At 41.7% G+C, this 18418-nt stretch overlaps 1 non-coding gene across 1 annotated transcript; it reads right to left on the bottom strand.

The window, feature by feature from the left end:
* Nucleotides 1-249: 249 nt before the first annotated feature.
* LOC126013145 (U1 spliceosomal RNA) lies at nt 250-413 on the bottom strand. Its single transcript, XR_007497475.1, has one exon. It is a non-coding gene; the product is annotated as a U1 spliceosomal RNA (small nuclear RNA).
* Nucleotides 414-18418: the final 18005 nt, after the last annotated feature.

Raw genomic sequence — 18418 nt, 5'->3', positions numbered from 1 at the left:
CAGTTTCAGCAAATGAGGACCTAAGGCTAAATTTAGCCACATGTCTATTTTTGGGGTGGTGATGGATTGCACATATACAAAAAAAGTTTGTCTAATGCTCAGGGGCTACTCTTGAATATGTCCGCAGGAATTACTACAAGTGGTGCATGAGGTCCATATGGGATGCCAGGGATTGAGCCTAGGTCAGCTGTATGCAAGTCTAGCACCCTTCCTACTATACTGTCTTCTCCAATCCCCTATTTTTTTAATTAGGGGAGAGCACAAACGCAGTCCCCCACTACCACAAATTATGCAGTCGAGTTTCCCACATTTGGGGAAATCGCAGGGGTCAGCACATCCGGAGTGCAATGGATAAGCCTTGCCCTGGGGAAACCACCTTCGTGATCAAGGTATCTCCCCTGCCAGGTAAGTATCACATGACTATTTTTATCAATAAAGTTTTACTGGTACACAAGACACTTTTTGTTTACCTCTTATCAATGGATATATTCCTCTTACAATATCAGTACTAGCTGATCCTGACAAATACCTTATGACCACTAGAACTGAAAATATTTTGGAAGTCAGGGAGAGAACTAAAGTATTAGAGCACCTGCCTGACTAGTGGGAGGCCATGAGTTTAATGCCTTTCACTGCCAGGGTCCCAGAGCACTACTTGGTGTGACTTAGTGATACCAGGCCTGCCCCTGAGTATTGAGCCATCAGATTTGAATCTGCAGTAGTGGGTCCCAGAACTCTTTAAAACCCCTGATGTTGGTCCTTAAAAAAAATTAAATAAAACAAAATTAAGATATTTTATATACAATGCATTTCAAAAACCCTCCATGCCCCAGTATCAGTTACAATTTCTCAAAGCTCTGGGTCTATCTCTAAGCCTTGATGTGCTTGGACATAAAATAAGAAAGAACTAGAACCTGTTAGAGCACTGTGCAAGATCTGTCTCAGGTATTCAAGAGAGCAGAATTTTCTCTCATTTTCCTGCAATGGCACTGGGATTCAACAACTACTATGTCCAAGGCCAAGAGTCTACTTGCAAACTCTGGATGCAGTGACTCTGTAAAGCAATTTTGCTCTCCATTATCAATTGATAAAATGACTAACTAGGAAGTTGAACCCAGTGGTGGTTGAAAATCTTGCAAAGACAAAAGCAGCTGACTACAGCTTTAGGATATGAACTACAAGCCTTTTAATGGTGCCTCGGCCAAGGTTCTCAGGGCCTGACATAACAAAAGGCCTTCGGCAGAGAGGAAAATGGGTTGAGAGCTCCATTTTTACTTTTTAATATTTAATGATGGACAATTCCCTGTGTTTTCATGTGCTGTGTTTCAAGGTTACACATTCTTGAACTCTGAATGGTAACAAGAAAGTAATGTGATCACCCACCCCCCCTTTTTAGGAAAGCTAACAATGATTTCAGAAGTGTGTGTTTGTTATCAGATTTAGGGCACTTGTCACATTTTGGCCTGAAGGCAGGCCAAGGGAGGGTTTGAAAAATCATCTAAAAAACGTCTTCATTGCTCTTTCTCTCTTCTAATTAAAATGTAGTTCGTCTTACAGATTCCAGAGCATTTTGGATTTGTGGTTGGAAGCATGAGGTCATTGTTCCTGCCTATATGACCACAGTGAATTTTTAAAGTCTTTAGTGTTTGGTAACAACAGACAAATAACTGTGGAAACCTGAGAGCTGAGCTCAAGTTTTTTCCCCAGAATGTTCCTATTATTCCTCAGCATGGGGTAAAAATAAGTCCACCTCTCTGGGTAAGGGCCAGACTCCCAGGGTGCCCTGCACTAAGGCACAGCATGTTCCCCTACAGTGCCCCCCACAAATAAGCTTGGTGATGGCCATGCAGAGGTGAAGTTCTGGTCTCTTTTGTCATCCTCACCCATGTGACAGATTTGCACCATTCTGAATTCCTTCCTCCTTATCAATAAAAAGAGGAATTTTATGAGTGGTTGTAAAGATCAAATAAGAAAATACACTAGAGTTCCAGAGTGGTAGTACAACAGGAAGGATGTTTGCTTTGCATGTAGCCAATCCAGGTTCAGTCCCTGGCATCCCATAGTGTTCCCTGAGACCATCAGGGAACATCAGTTTTCTGAGTGCAAAGCCAGGAGTAAGCACTGAGCATCACTGGATGTGGCCCCAAAACAAACAAATAAAGTACATTTGATATGCATAGTCTGGTGCTTAGATTGCTTCAAATGGTGGTATATCCACTAGGTTCTCCCTTTCTCTAGCTCTGGCTACTCACTTTTCAAAACTCAGACCAAGCAACACAGGAAAAATATTGCTTCTAGGTCCAGTGACCAGAGGTAGATCTGGGGACACTAAATTGTTGTCTCCAGGTGCCAATGATTGGATCAGGATCCCAGCCATGTCTACTGGTACATGTAGTAGTAACTAGCCTGGTGAAGGACTTGCAACCTACATCATTGACTGGGCAGAAGAGGCATTTCCCACTGTGTGTCACTCATATCACTGCAGATATCACTAGCACTTGTGTCTGTGAAGGAGCTTGGGGGGGGGGAAGTTCAGGGGAAAGGCTTAAATATAGCATGGTTAGAGCTGAGAAATAACACAGAAGCAGAACTGCAAGCCCAATTGTCTCGCTCCCTGGCAAGCCCAATTGCCTCCCTTTAAAAAACGGTCTTTTCTCTGGATTTCCTGTTGTCTGTGATAATCAGACTTCTTATCATTGATGCTGGTTGGAGTCAGGTTTTGGTTACATTAATAAAAAAATAATTTAACTGATAAGAACTCAATAAATACTGGATGCCTCCTATTGGACTCTAAGAAACACAGAGAAAGAGATAAGGAATGATGTTAGTTTATTTTATCTATTTACTGAGCACCTATTTGGAGTTGGACACTTTACATACATACTTATGCCTTTGAATATTCCAAAATGGGGAAACTGAAGTGAGAGATTGTCCTGGTGAGATAACTCTTATTAGCTGAACCCAGATTCAAATCCATGCATGGGGCTGGAGTGATAGTATAGTGGATAGGACATTTGCTGTACATGCAGCTGTCCTAGGTTCAGTCTCCAATATCTCATATACTCCTTGAGTGCTGCCAAGTGTAATTCCTGAGCGCAGAGCCAGGAGTAAACCCTAAGCATTGTCAGGTATGGCCCCAAAACAAAGAAACCAAAATAAAAATTAAATTACCGTCTATCCATTTGCAGCCTGTGCTTCAGCCACACCTATTCTGTCTCCCTTAAATGGCCTCTTTGTTGCACAATTACTCATGTCACCCTCTGCATGCTCCAAGGATGGGTAGGGAGAAGCCGCAAGCAATGTCTGTGCTCATAATATGTAGATACCAAGTGTCTCCAATCATAGCACTAGTTTGACAGGCCATAGCCAAGTTTCCTTAACTTTCAACCCAAGCTAAACTTCAGATGTGGATAAAATTATCCACCACAATAGATAAACCAAGAATATAAGCAAATCATTCTAAATTCTTCTCTTCCTAACATTTAAGTAACAAAAAAAATACAATACCCTTAAAACAATAAGAGTCTTCAAAGTCTTCCTGATATAGTTCTGGAATATGGTGGGCCTGACCACAATTATCAGGTGAAGAAATCAAAATTAAAGCATAAGAGTGTCTGCGCAGTGTCTCTTCTCTAGAAATGAAACCTGTTAGTGCACATATTTATCCTAGATTCAGAACAGGACCTCTTTCTCTCTCCATCTCTCTTTCTCTCATTCTCACAATTATGACAATGCAGATGATATTATGACCCTCCATTCTAAGTATCAGAAATGTAGAAGAGCAGGAGTGCCAGGAAAAGCCACTAAAACAGAGAGAAAACACAAACTCCACAGAGGCAGTGGCTCTAGATGGGAATTGACTGTTTTTCTCATAAATATTGTAAGGGAATAACCCAGGGACCATGTTCACCAATCCTGACAATTTCTGCCTGCCTGCCTGTCTTCAGTGAATGAAACTGTGCACTTTGGGTTATGTTTGTCTAAAAAAAAAATAATCATTCTCTGAAGCATGGGCCATGTGCCATCAGTGGTTTGTGGATTCTTTTATGTGGCACATTGACATGTTGGGGTGCTTTGAAACTACTAAGTCAAGTAAAATGTCTCAGTTTGGTATTAGCATAGCTTAATATTCTATCTCGCTCTAATATCTCTTTCTTCTATTAATGGAGTGAGGACCACAGACTAAGAACTCCACAGCTGACTAGATTTATGAGTATGTAAGAACACTGCTTTGTTACCATTTACAATACACCATTACTTTATGGCAAGTAATACTAGCATTCCATACACAGTGGTGATCTGTTTATAAAAGACTCTTTAATAGGTTGGATAAGGCACTTGCCCTTCCAAGAAGCTGATCTAGGTTGAATCCCTGGCACCACATATGATCCTCTCTGCCCCACTAGGAGCAATCTCTGAGCCAGTAGTAAGCTCTGAGCACCACTGGGGCATGGCAATAATAGACAAATGAAAAAAGAGGGCTTTGTTAAAGAAACTATAAACTAGGAAGTTAATGTAATTGAATGCAGCAAATCTGTTAAGAGTTGTGATAATGGGGCTCTAATGGGGCCTTCTTTTCAGCCTTCCCTAAGCTTCTTTCTGGGTTCCAGTGCCATCACTGATCAATCTGCCCTTTGGGCCAGTCAGGTTTGGGTCTGGGAGGGAATAGGGAACCTCATGTCTTAATCCCTTTTACCAAAGGCAGACTGCGCTGTCTTTTGGGGTCTTTTCTCAGCCTCCTTCTGGGTACAAGTGCCATTGCTGATCCTTTGTCCCCTGGGGACAGTCAGGTCTATGTCTAGAAGGGAACAGGGAAACTCCAGCGCTAATCCCCACCACCAAGCACAAATGAACCTTCTTTCTAGCCTTTCCCCAGCCTCCTTATGGGTTCCAGTGACATTACTGAAACCCCCCTCCTTCCCATCAGCCCTCCATTTCCAAAATCAAAGTCATTTCAATTTCTATCATAGAGTTCCTGGCAGGTTGGATCTAGCACTTTTGTTTTTGTTTTTATTTTTGGGCCACACCCGGCGGTGCTCAGGGGTTACTCCTGGCTGTCTGCTCAGAAATAGCTCCTGGCAGGCACGGGGGACCATATGGGACACCGGGATTCGAACCAACCACCTTTGATCTTGGATCGGCTGCTTGCAAGGCAAACACCACTGTGCTATCTCTCCGGGCCCGGATCTAGCACTTTTTTTCTTATAAAATATACAGCTCAAAACCAACTGAACAAATCAATAAACTAGTATGCAATATTTTATTATACTAAGACAACCTTGCTAGTTTAGAAAAAATAACCTCTAAAGAAGATATACTTTGAGCTACATTTCATAGAAACAATTCAATAGACTACTTTCTTAAACACCCTGATTCTCCATCATTCCAGACTACTAAATGCAAAGATCAATGAGGAAGCTAAGGAAGACACCTACTGTGGGGGAGATGGAGAGAAATCCTGGCAAATCTCTAAGTCTACCCAAATGTCCAAACCTTATAAATAAGGAGGACCTAAAATCAACACTTACTATCTTAGGAGTCACTAGCGTGAGAAATTAAGAAATCTATAAACAATTCAATAAACTCAAAGAGAACTCTTTCAGAAGATGAGAGGAACTGAAGGAATTAAAAACATGTTAGCAAGCCATAATAGTAGAATTACACAGGTGGAGAATTGCATAGACAAATTTGAAGACAAATTACAAGCCAGCAGTGGTAAAGAAGTCAAAAAAAGAAAGGAGAGACAAAACACTGGAAAAAAATTTAAGGTACTTAATGAACAATGACAAGAGCAATAATCTCCAAATTATAAGAATACCAGAAGGGGAAGAAAACTAGAAAGGGAAAGAACAAATAATGAGGAAGATAATAATAAAGAACTTCCCCACACTAGGGAACGAGATTTTTCGAAAAATCTAAGAGGAAAACACAGTGCCAAACAAAACAGACCCCAACAGAACAACACCAAGATATTTAGTAATCCAAATGGTAAAAAACAAAGAGAGAGACGTACTCCTCAAAGCAGTAAAGGAGAAGAAAAACTTCAAGTATAAAGGAAAAAACATAATAAAACCAGATCTTCCATTTGAAACAACTGAGGCAAGAAAAGAGTGGAATGACATATTCAAACTACTGAATGAATGAAACTTTCAACCTAGAGTCCACTACCCAGCAAAACTCTCATTTACATGGGAGAGAGGATTAAAAACATTCTCAGACAAAATAGCTTGCAGTATTTACATTAACCAAACCGACCCTAAATGTACTACTTAAAGAGCAATTATGCAAACCTAATCCTCAATTGTAACAACAACCCTACACAAAATAATGACACAACAGCCCTTTCTGTTAATAGTTTCCTTAACTGTCAGTGGACTAAACTTTCCCATTAAAAATGAATATAGCTGTTTAAATTGAGCAGGTGTCCAATCAACTGCTCTTTGTAGATGTCTATAATAATGTTCTAAAGTTTTTATCCATAGAAATGGTTTCAAAATGCGTTTGGAAGCCAGAGATTCCTGCTATAAAGCTCATTCATTGAGTATACTATTGTAATTTGTTTTCAAATTCAGGTATTTTACCGTTATACCATAATTCTCATTATTTTAGTTTGCTTTTAGGAAAGGAACCTGGATTCTCAAGACCCTCTAGATGATTCTTCATAGTGTAGACTTACATGTGCTCATTACCTTATAACTTAGTTTTTTAAACTTAAAAAAATTATGATTGCTTTTAAAAATGCTCTATACACAATCTAACCCACTAAGCCTTCCTTCAGTAAAGTTTACCCTCACTAATGATGATTGGTCTAGAAAATGGAAAACCTTTATATATCTGACTTGCCAGCATTAATTTTTTAAGTGTTCTGACCCATTTCACATGGGGCAGCTTTTCAATTGTAAACCATGGATTGATCCCCAGTGTCTGTCTATGTGTGTGTGTGAGTATATGTGTTGGTCACCTCAATGTCTGCCTAATGTCTGTCTGTGTTATATATAATGCCTGTCTATGTTGTATATTGTCCTTCCCCTGTCCTTCCCCCTTTGCTTACCACCTTTCAACTTTTTTCCTAGCCCTTCACTCTTTCAGCCTAATCTGTTATTTCCCCCCATTTAACCCTTTTTTACTCTCAGTCCTTAACTCCTCATGAAACAGAATGTTCCCTCCATACCAGCCACTTCCCAAAATAAAAAGGTAGATGCCCAGCTCGCTTTGCCTCAGCCAGAGAAGAAGCTGCCATCACTGCTGCTAATCTGTTTTTGGCGGTCCCTTTGCTGTGGACTGTTTCTTGCTGCCAGATTTGATTTCTGAGAAGCTCCCAGCTAGAGGACATTTCCTGATATGTGACTGCTGGGAACCATTTTTTCAGACTTCACAACACCATATTACAGGCTAAAGCTGTGTTCAGGATTTTACCCCACCCCAGACTATTTCAAAAGGCTTAAAGGGGACATGTATATCTCCTTTGAATATTTCTTTAGATGTATTTACTTAATAGGTATAACTCTTATTGTATATCTTCTTATGTGGTGGCACTTTCCCTCATTCCTTCTTTTAAAAATCTAATTTTAGATTTTTTTAGAAATTTTTTTCTAGTAGATAAGTGTCTCGTGTTCTGAGTTCATGTTAGAATTAGCTTATTAGGATTGTTTAGCTTGTTATTTTTTATCCATCAGTAGTACCATGTAGCATTGTTCCTTTGTGCATAGGCACATTAAAATGGAGAAATCTTACATGTGCAAACAAGCTCTTATCTAATAAAGATAGAACTTATAAATTTCATATTGCAGTGGGGCCTTACACCCTGAACACATCATAGTGACTTGGCTTAGGCTTTAGAAGATTGGACATTGGCCACTCACACTGAACCTTGGATCTCATCTTGGAAATCAGCACAGTTTTCTACACCAGCACCAGGAATCAAATTTCTACCAAGGAAGGCCCTAATGCTGCCCTGGTATTGACCTGCTCCAGAGTGGGTTTAAATGGCATCCTGATGACTTGGTAATAGCAACAACCTGCTTTCAGGGCAGGGTTTTCTGCATTGCCACCTAATGATGAGATGAAACCAGAAGACACCCTGAATTTGACATAGGATTTGTACAAAAACCAGAACCTCTAACTACAGAAACCTGGCCACAACAACCATGATTGTGAAGAACTTTTATTGGGACTACAGAGAAAGATTTGGGGGTTAGACAACTTAGTATGTATAGAGCCTGTAGTTGGTCTTGGTTTCATAGGTAAGGTCTCCCTGTTTTTAGGTCAAGGGTTTTTTTTTTTATTTTCCCCATATTTTGCTGTGCCTATGCAAAAACAAAAGCAAAATAAAACACCTGCCATGAACACATCTTTATTACTTATTGTATTTTTTGATCCCTTATCTTTTAAATCTGAGTTCCCACCTTTTTCATAGAACCTTGGGACATGAATTACTTATTTTACCACACATTCCTCATTTTTCTATAAAACTATGAAGAAAGGAACAAATAAAGGCTGGGGGCCAGGAGCCAAGTGGTCTTGGATGCATTGGCAGGGAAATAAATAAGGACAGAACTAAATATCCAAGCCAAAGTCAACAATAATAGAATCAAGGGACCTAAACTTTAACCATCGATACTCAAAGGAGCCTGTTACACTGACAGGCCACGGGATAAAGTGTGTGGAATAGGATGCACTTTGGGTCCATTGGTGGAGGAAGGTTGAAACTGGTGGTCAAAAGAACACTGACTCACTTCAAATATGAAGAACTCTATAAATCACAATTGTTTCAATAACACAAAAAGTAAAAATAAAGATTTGTGATGATGAATTTAATTTGTTAACTTGACTGGGTCTTTGACTAACCAGACATGTGGTCAAATATGACTTAGGATGTGTCTGTGAGGGTGTTTATGAATGAAATGAATATTGAGTCTCAAACTGAGCAAAGCAGATCATCTTTTCCACTAAGGGTGTGTCTCTTCCAATCCATTAAAGATATGAGAGAACCAAAAGACTAATTCAGAGAAAATTCTTCTACTGATTGCTAGAGCTGGAACAATGTTCTACTTTGGTGTTTGGACTCATACTGAGACAGGTTTTTCAACTCTCTAAACTGCAGATGTCCAGACTTCAGTTTGGAGATACCCTGTCCATTTCCTGGATCTTGGACCTTCCGACTAATCCCTTACATGGGGCCCTCTGGTCTCCAGTTTGCTGTCTAAAGATTCTGGGACTTCTGAATCTTCACATTAATTGTGTGTGTGTGTGTGTGTGTGTGTGTGTGTGTGTGTGTGTGTGAGAGAGAGAGAGAGAGAGAGAGAGAGAGACAGACAGACAGACAGAAAGACAGACAGACAGACAGACAGACAAAAACAGAGACAGAGACAGAGACATACATATTGTATTTCTTTCTCTAGAGAACCCTCATTCAGTCAAGAATGGCTGGAACTTGGGAAAATAATAATTACTAAGCTACTATATATTATATAGAGGGTTATAAACCCACTTTATAATAACCCACAATGAATAGGAAAGACTTGATGTTTTTCCATTTCTTTTGTTAGTACTGAACTAAATTCAAGAAGCCATCATACTTTGGATAGGAAGCTATTTCTTTTCTGATTACACAAAAAAATCTGGACTAACCTTTGTCCTCAGCTTGTACTGTGCCAACCTTCACACCTTCATCTACACCAAGATTCCCACATGCCTGTCACCTCCAAAATTCCTATGTGCTTGCCACTTGGGCCTTTCTCTAGCTCCTTCATTATCTCACCCTTCCTGCATTGAGAATTCTGCAGCCTTTTCTCACTCTCTCTGAAGAGACTCTTCCTTTCCTTTCTTTTTCCCTTTCACTGAACTAGCTCAGTCATTGGTTTAAATGTGGTTGAAACCTTGAATGTGGTTTGACCTCCAAGCAAACACTTCCATCCACCACCCATCCACTATGCCACCAATTCTTACAACTCTAAGTCATTCTACATGACTGCTATCAAATAAACATCTAGGTCCACATTGGTCCAATGTCTGTCTCCTCTGCTTGTGAGAACAAAATGCTTGCATCATGTTAGTATCACTACATATTTTTGTAAATGACTAGACGATGACCCATCACTGAGTTACAGTATGCATTCACCAGAAAACTGGAAAGTACTCAGGTGACTAAATAGAAAAAGTAGTACCATTTTCACTCTTCAGGATTGAAGTCAGGTACCTATAACTCGCCATAACAAGTGACCAAAATCATCTGTGCATCAAGTAAATCAAATGACCCAAGAATGCAAACCTGGCTGTCCACATTTATTGCTTAGAAAAGCAAGAGATTGGGAACACTGGTTGAAGCCAGATGTTCTGTGAGCTGGAGCTCGTTGTCTTAACACTGCAGATTCTCATAACTAGAACTGTGTGTATTTGAGAGGCTAGGACATAAGATCCGACCCAGAAAATATTTTGAACTAACATTGTTCAATTACTTAATCCTTGTTATGTTATTGAATAGAACACTCTTTTATATACACTATTACAAAAACATTATGCCTGGGTCTTGGGTTCTGGAATATCCAATTACAATAGTTTTTTCCACATTTGTATTCCCTTTATTTTATTTAATTGCCTTAACATTTTGAGCAGATTTATTGCGTATGACAGAAAGCAACCTGAGCCTTTGTATGAGCTAACCAAACTATTCCTTGCTCCCCACATACCATTTCCCTAATATTTCTTTGTCCTGTGCCTTTTAAGTTCTTATTAATCAATCCCCCTAGTCTAACATGAATGTGGACTGCCAGAAAGACCCTGAAGTAACCCACAGGCCAGCACTTTTCTTCTATCTCTGAACCAACTTAGACTTTGCCTGATAATTACTTGCATCTCATTGCCTTCAATCCTTAATATGTGTAATATATACAATAAACTCCATTTTCAGAACTCCATGTTCCCATAACATTCTAGATGTGGATGGAGGTTCCCTGAATTATAAAACATGCGTCTGTGTGTAGAGGACTCAGTTTTAGCTGGTCGAAGTATTTTTATGTGACTGTGTGTGCTGTTCTGTTATTGTCATCTGAGCCGAGAAATCATGTAGCGAGCTATACAAGATCCCTAACTCCCATCATGAACAACTTTGCCTGAGCTAGGAAAAGTAAGTTCGAAGGAATGAACATATCAACAATGTAGGAAGTATGACAAGGTGACAAAGCATCCTGGGTGGAGAAACACCAATAGTCTGGAGTTTTGTATTGGTGACTGTCAGCAGGTGTAAGGGAGATAGGAGTCCAGACCTTTCTCACCCACTTTGACTTATTGTCATTTTATTAATAGGATATATCCCTAACTCTTCTTAAAGACCATATGATGTAGGCATTAATATTTAATCTCATTTAGCAGATTTGTAGAGACTGAGGTGCAAAGGTGCATTAATGAGTCATTTCAGAATTAACACCAAAATCTTTGTTACTCCAGTAGGCAAGGCACTTAACCACTATTGCATGGAATGTTTAGCCAAGTTGCAGATCACATTGAATTTGTGCAGTAAGTTTCCTGTGGCCTTTACAATTGGGTGCAAAATGACTTTCTTAGAATATACAGTGATTTCTTTTTGAAATAAACTATTTTGATATAGTTTCTCTGGAGGGACAGAGAACAATGATGTCCTGGGTACAGAATAGAAAAGCAAGGGCATCTAGAATTCTATCGTAGTGGGGGGAAGGGACACTAGCAAGAGTGTGGCGGTGAGCTCTCTGCCAGAGGCTAATTGGTGTTCTCTCTGGAAGGAGGCCAGAGTGTCATCTGTTTCCAGCCAGGGGTATTGATTTTAGTACTAATGGAGATTTGAACTGGACCTTGAGCAGTTTACACAGGTTTCTCTTTCGGATGGGAAAGTTGTGGACTTGGCATTCTTGAGAGTTAGGAATACACCCACGCTGATGTGGGTCCACTCCATTTCACACATAGAAACATCATCCAGGTATAGAAAAGTGTGTTCAGGGGCTGGAGTGATAGCATTTGTCTTGCACTTGGCCAACACAGGATGGACACCGGTTCGATTATCATCATCCCATATAGTCCCGGGAGCCTGTCAGGAGCAATTTTTGAGCCCCAAGCCAGGTGTAACCCCTGAGAGCCACCGGGTGTGACACCACCACCCCCACGCTCACCAAAATAAAAAAAAAAGAACAAATTCCTTTAACAAAAAAAAGTGTGATCACAGCTGAAATGACCAAAGTGGTCCATTATGTTTGTCAAGACAAGGGGGTGGGGAGGGCTGCAGTCTGCCTCAGCAGCTGCCTGGAGATCAGTGCTCCTTGAAAATGAACTGGTACTTAGCCATGCCTCTTTATTTTTTCCTCTTAAAAATTAAGTGCTTGTAAGACTGTCCATGAGTTGACTTTGGAAAGAAATGGTGTTTGGCAGGACAGCGGGTCAGAACTTTCCAGAACATTGAGAGTTCCACAGAGTTGCCTTTTGAGGTCACATTTCCAAGTTCTTGATATGTGTGCTCCTTTCTCACAGGGAAGGGCCAAGGGATGCATGAAGGAGCAGGCATAACCCCAAGACAAGGTTTTCAGAGAAGAATTCACACCACATCGGAATGGGATTACGAGGAGTAAAAGGCAGGGTGAGTTCCACTGACAAGGGATAATGGTTGTGACTAGTTTGGCTTTGGGGAGGGTGAAACTCCCTGACACTGGCCTTCATTCCAGCACCATGGGGAGAAGATGGGCTTCTAATTGAGTAGATTGCTGATCAGTCCAATTCAACCCATAATCAGACCTGCTGAGCAGTGGACATTAAGCCGAGTTTTGACTAGCAGGAAGCCCACCCATTAGCAGAGCCAGAGTCAGATCAGTTTGCTGCCTGTTCACTCAACCTGGAGAGGAGGTGGATTCCACACACAGTCTTTCCTCAACTTTCCCTCACTTGCTCTCCACCCGCCCACCATCCTATTCCACTTTTCCATGGTGAATCTCTGTGTTGGTCTGGTGAAGTGAATTGGGTGCTAGGCACTTCCATTCCTCATCTTGCCCTCAAGTCTGATCATGGGACATTTTATTATGGGTGTCTCTCCACCAGCACACAGCCTACTCTGCTTCCATCTCTAGATGCACTTGATTTTGAGAAATTCTCTTCCCCACTTTAGGCAATCTTGATGTTCTCCCTTTCACTCCTAACCATCACCTGCCCACTATTGCCCCTAAACAGAACTGGGTTTACCATCCAAAGGCTATTTAGCCTCTTTCCCCACCCAGACAAAAAAGAAGTTGAATCGAAATATTCTAGTAGCAGATTATAATCAGAGCCACTCTTTTTTTTGCTACCCAGTTTCCTACTCTGATTATGAAGCCTGTTGCCAAATCCATGAATTCTCCACTCTCCCATGCTCCATTCCGTTGTGCTTCGGTGAATCAGCCAAAGCAAGAGTTTCAGTTGCCTGAGACTAAAAAAAAAAAAAAACTAAAAACAAAAAGACATAATGGACAGTCGGATGTTCTCTCTCCAGGTTCCGTTTCCTGCTCCCAGTAGAAAAATGTGAAGAAGAAAAACAAATCATTCTTGTATATAGGAAAGGATTAAAAAAAATAGATGAGAAGATATGAAGCATCATTACTAATGAGTCTGGGTTTAGGGCCTGGCGTGAGCGTCTTCATTCCAGATGTTCTCATGGGATCTCCGGGGAAGCCGCCTTCCCATGGGATTCTCACTGCCGTTTGGAACATGGGAGTGATTTGTCTGCCTGCTTTTCCTACCCCATTCTCCGGCAGGCTCCCTTGCACTATTTGGAGCTGCTGGCGGCTTTGCATAAATGCCCTGCAGAACCTAGGGCAGGTGGGACATACCTACCTGGCAATCCTGCTGGTAGGCATCACACTGTGCGGCCTGGTTCCCATTAGCTTGCCTGAAGCAGGCGCATCTTGGCGCACCTCCCAAGAGCTATGCTGTGCATGTGTGTGTGTGTACTCCGTTGCCGAGATACCCAGGCAACAACAACACCCCTGCTGCACTGCTTGCCACGCCAGTGTGTCCTTGGAGCCTTGGCCAGGAAAACCACCCACAGGGCCTGTGGACACTGTGTCCACCTTCCAGGCTGATTAGGCCTGGTCCTCCATGCTTGGGCCCAGGTCACAAGTTCTGGCAGTGAGAGAAACCACAATTGCCACCCTGTGGATTCTATGCGGTGTGCCCAGAATGCTAAGGAGCAGCTGAGGCACTTCTCTAGCTGACTAGGATTTATACCTCTCCCCGGTTATGAACATCAAAGTGGGAAAAATACACGCAAAGAGGCGGGAGTTCGCTAGGTCGAACATGGGGGGTGGTGAATCTGGGGGGAGCAGGAAATCCACAAAATCAGGTCAGCTTAAGCTGGACAGGGCTGGCCAACACACTCAAAACCACATCAATTCCGGGCTTTCACAGGCTTGATTTTCTTTCAGTCCAATCCACCAAGGAGTTGCTCTTGAGTTCTGTGGATTTTCTGCACAATTACAGATTATTGCCATGGCAACAGCAGAACCATGTGACATTGGTGCTACCTCTGAGACCAGGAGCCGCCACTTGCAGGCAACACACATCATCTCGTAATGGGACTCAGTGCCACTGGCCCTGCATTGTTTTAAGGCTAATCATGGCTTTTCACAGATGTCTGTTTCCCCCCACCCACTCTATTTTCATGATCTTTTAAAAAGCAGTTTGGATTTTGCTCTAAAGCAGTTCCACATTTGCCTGTGTTTATTAGGTCATAAAAAAAAGGTATTATTGGGGGGGGGGTGGCGGAAGGAAAAAGAGGGGTGAAACTTGATGAGTGGAGGCAGATGGGAGGCCATCGTCAGAGAAAAGACTGTGAACAGATGGTTCCCAAGCCCCTTAGCCACTGGGTCGGAACCCATGGCACAACAGGGACTGTGGGTCGGCCACGTGCCGGGCAAACTTGGAAAACTGAAAACTTGCTTTCTCTTTCCAGCTTGTTCCACAGTTCTGTCCACTCCGCAGGCACCATGAGAAATGGGGCGGCTGGTAATTAAGTTAGATATGTGATTGAGAAGGGGACCAGGTAATATTTTCTTTCTGGCAAAACAATCAATTTATTTTTCAGAAATTTGTGCATATAGCCAAACCCCAGGCTCTCTCTGCCAAACATTCCCCCTTAATTTTTGAACCTCTGGGCATTTCAAGGAAAATTGAATCCACATGTTTTAGGATTCATTTGCAAATGCAGTTTGCTCAGAGCTGTTTGATGAGTAGTATGCCCTTTGACTGTTTTTTAGGAGCTTAAAGTTCTCCCCCCACCCCCAGCCTCTTGCTTCTGAACCAGGAAGTGGGTTTTTGGAGTTTGTGGCAGGATTCAGAACTGATCATGTTCTCAGGCCTCTGCCAAGTTCTCCTGTCTCTTTGGGACCTTGGTAAAGCCAGGACAAGATGTGCACAAAGTGCATCCGAATAACTGTGGGGGAAACACACTGTTTTTACAAGTGAAAAGCAGATCTGAGATGGACAGGTTCCAGTCCCTGGATCCCACAAAGTCCCCATCCTTCTTTATCAGCAATGACATTTGTAGGGAAGCAGATGCCTCTTTCCCAGAGATATGGCTCTCCACCTGCGGCAGAGCACAGTTCCCTGCTGGAAGACAGCTTCAGAAGTTTACACTTAACCTCTTCCCAGCCCCAACAAACTGCAGAAAATAATCTTTGCTCATTACAAATGAGTCAGATCTGCACAGTAGAGGGGGCCCCTTTCACCATGGCCTCCTGGAATGTGGGAACCTTGCGGGATGCGGATATTCTTTTCCAACTCAGCCATAAAATGCAAAACAAAATTCTGACTTCTAGCAAGGAGGGCCGGGGGGCTTGTGACATAAATGTGTTCTGGAAATTATAAAAAAAATAACAAAACTTAACAATAAGAAGGAGGAGAGACTGGGAAAGAAAAGCAGGGCAGGGAAAATGTCTCTAATTCTGGTTTGCTGGTGCTTTTATTTTTTTTTTTCTTCCTGAGTAAACTCTCAAGTTTCCTTCAAGGATGTTCAGATAGATTCCACCTACATTCCTGGACACTTTGGTTAATGAGGAATTAGTGTGAGGCGCTCTCTGGATAAATATTTGTGAGCAAATAACATTCTTCCAGGAAGCACATTTAATAGGGTGTCTATTTTTTTCTTCTTTCTTCATTTCCCTTCACCAGACTTATGATCCCAGAGAAAGTTGCATTCAATTCACATGCCCTATTTTTAACTTTCATCTGGACTTCCTTTTATTTATTTATTTTTTTTTGTCCTCCTTTAAGCATGAGAATTGAACAAATAATGACCCTTTGTATTTTGTCCAGTGCAAGGTCAGAAGCTTAGGGAATTTTCATTTAAGCTCCCAGGAGAAGCCAAGCTGTGAAAGATCCGCAAGCGTGGCTTGCCTTCCTCCTGTGCCACTAAGCTTTCTACTCTCATCCACTGGTGGATGAGCATCCATTGTTTGCATTTCAGAGCAATTGTCTACAAAGTCACACTGGCTTCATCAGGGTGCGGCCAATTCTGCAATGGTAAGTGAGCAGCTAAGACTATGGTAGCACAGCCCAGAGCACTGAGCCTCTATACCCACCATATCAGACTGCTTTGTTCTCATTTGTATTTCTCCCCGACAGCTCATTTCTAACGTCTCCAAACAAATTTATTGCAGAGAAGAAAAGTGTGGGAGATGTAAGTTTGTCCTGAGAGCCAGAGCAATAGTACAGCTCTGGTAGTGTTCTTGCCTTTCTTGTGCTGACCTAGGTTTGATTCCTGGTACCACATAGAGTCCTCCACGACCAACTGTGATCTGTGAAATCACCCCATGTGCTATATTTCCACCCCCAAGTGAATGGGTCTGAAGCAGGTAGCCATGAATTAATAAACCAAGCCAGTAAGGAGATATTCTGGAGTTCCATTGGCTTCTTGCCTCTCTGTCTCTCTGTGTCTGCCAAATTGACCTTTCTTTAGTCAACTTGGGTAGAAGAGTTGAGTGGGATCTAGGAGGACTTTTACATATCAAAGGGATAGGTGAAAAGAAAACTTTGGGGAACTTTTTTGTTTTGGGTAAAAGCAGAGTGTCAGATAAGTGATCTCTGAACACAGAGGCAGAAGTAAACCCTGAGCACTGCGGGTATGCCCTCCAAACAAAAAAGGAAACGAGGTCTGCAGGGGCAAGGTGGAAGACCTAACTGTGCATGTGTGTGTGGGTGAGGGTGCAGGAAAATACTGAGCTAGAGCTCACCATGTGTCCTTTCTCCCAGGCACAAAATCACACAGCTCAAGTTGAGTTTTATCACATGAAATGAGAGATCATGTCCTTTTTACTAAAGGACTAAATACATTTATTTATAATTTGAGATAAAATCTCTTGCTTTAGAAATTTTGGGGGGTTCCTTCAAAACTCTAAAACTGTTCTGTGAACTAAAGATATTAGATCTAGGTGAGGACATTTGCTTCTCTCGGTGGCAAAGCAGGACAATGGAAGTCCCAAATGGATGAAAACACAGTCAACACTGCACAGTTTCTGGCCATTTGGAAAATTCAATGCCCAACAGGAAGCAAAACTCTACTTTAAGGAAACTATTTTGTCTTAAACTGGAAGAAGAAAGGAACTGGGTAGAAGGACACTGAGGCCAGAAAAGCAGCTACATGTAAAAGCATCCCACTCTTTACCTTCATCCCAACATGGCCTTGTATAGGGTATGAGTGATATCTGCAGAGCACTGTTCATGGAGCAGCAGCACTGTGGATTTGAGAAGGTGGATCTGACAATGAATGTAAGCCAACTGGTGAACAAGGATGTCACTGCAACTCTTATCACATTGCAATAATCAATTGGCACCTGGCTAGAAAGTCAAGAAAGGAAGAGGAGAAATTCAGGGCAATTCCTGATCTTGAATTTTCTGCTGGAAATGCAAGGTGAGTTATCTAGATTCAAGTTCATGCAATTGAGCCATTGTAAGTAGAGGGAAAGGGGGCTAGTGCATGTTTTTCAAATATCACTCTGACTACAGCAGGGGAGATTGTTTGGGGAAAAACACAGCAGGATAACAAATCAGGGAGCAATTGCATATGTCAACCAGAAAAGATTATGGCAGCTTGGATGAGGGTGGTGAGTGGATTTACAGACACATGAACACATTTAAGAGCAAGTTAGTAAACACATGAGAGGAGTTGATGGTCCCAAGGCTAATGTGTCAGCTTTGTTGGGCTATGGAATTTAGTGACATAGTTGAGCAGACATCAAGGTGTTACTGTGAAGGTGTCTTGCAAATGTGATTATCCAGTGACCATCCATTGACTTCAAGTAAAGGAGATATTCCCATCCATAAGTGGGGTTGGGCCTTATCTGGATGGTTAGATTTTTTTAATAATAAAACAAATTTCCCAGAGAAGCAATCTGCTTAAAGACCAAACTTCAATCTGTGGTCCAATCTACAA

The sequence above is a fragment of the Suncus etruscus genome, chromosome 6 (genome assembly GCF_024139225.1).
Source record: "Suncus etruscus isolate mSunEtr1 chromosome 6, mSunEtr1.pri.cur, whole genome shotgun sequence".
NCBI classification, from domain to species: domain Eukaryota; kingdom Metazoa; phylum Chordata; class Mammalia; order Eulipotyphla; family Soricidae; genus Suncus; species Suncus etruscus.
This window is presented reverse-complemented; position numbering and strand designations above follow the sequence as displayed.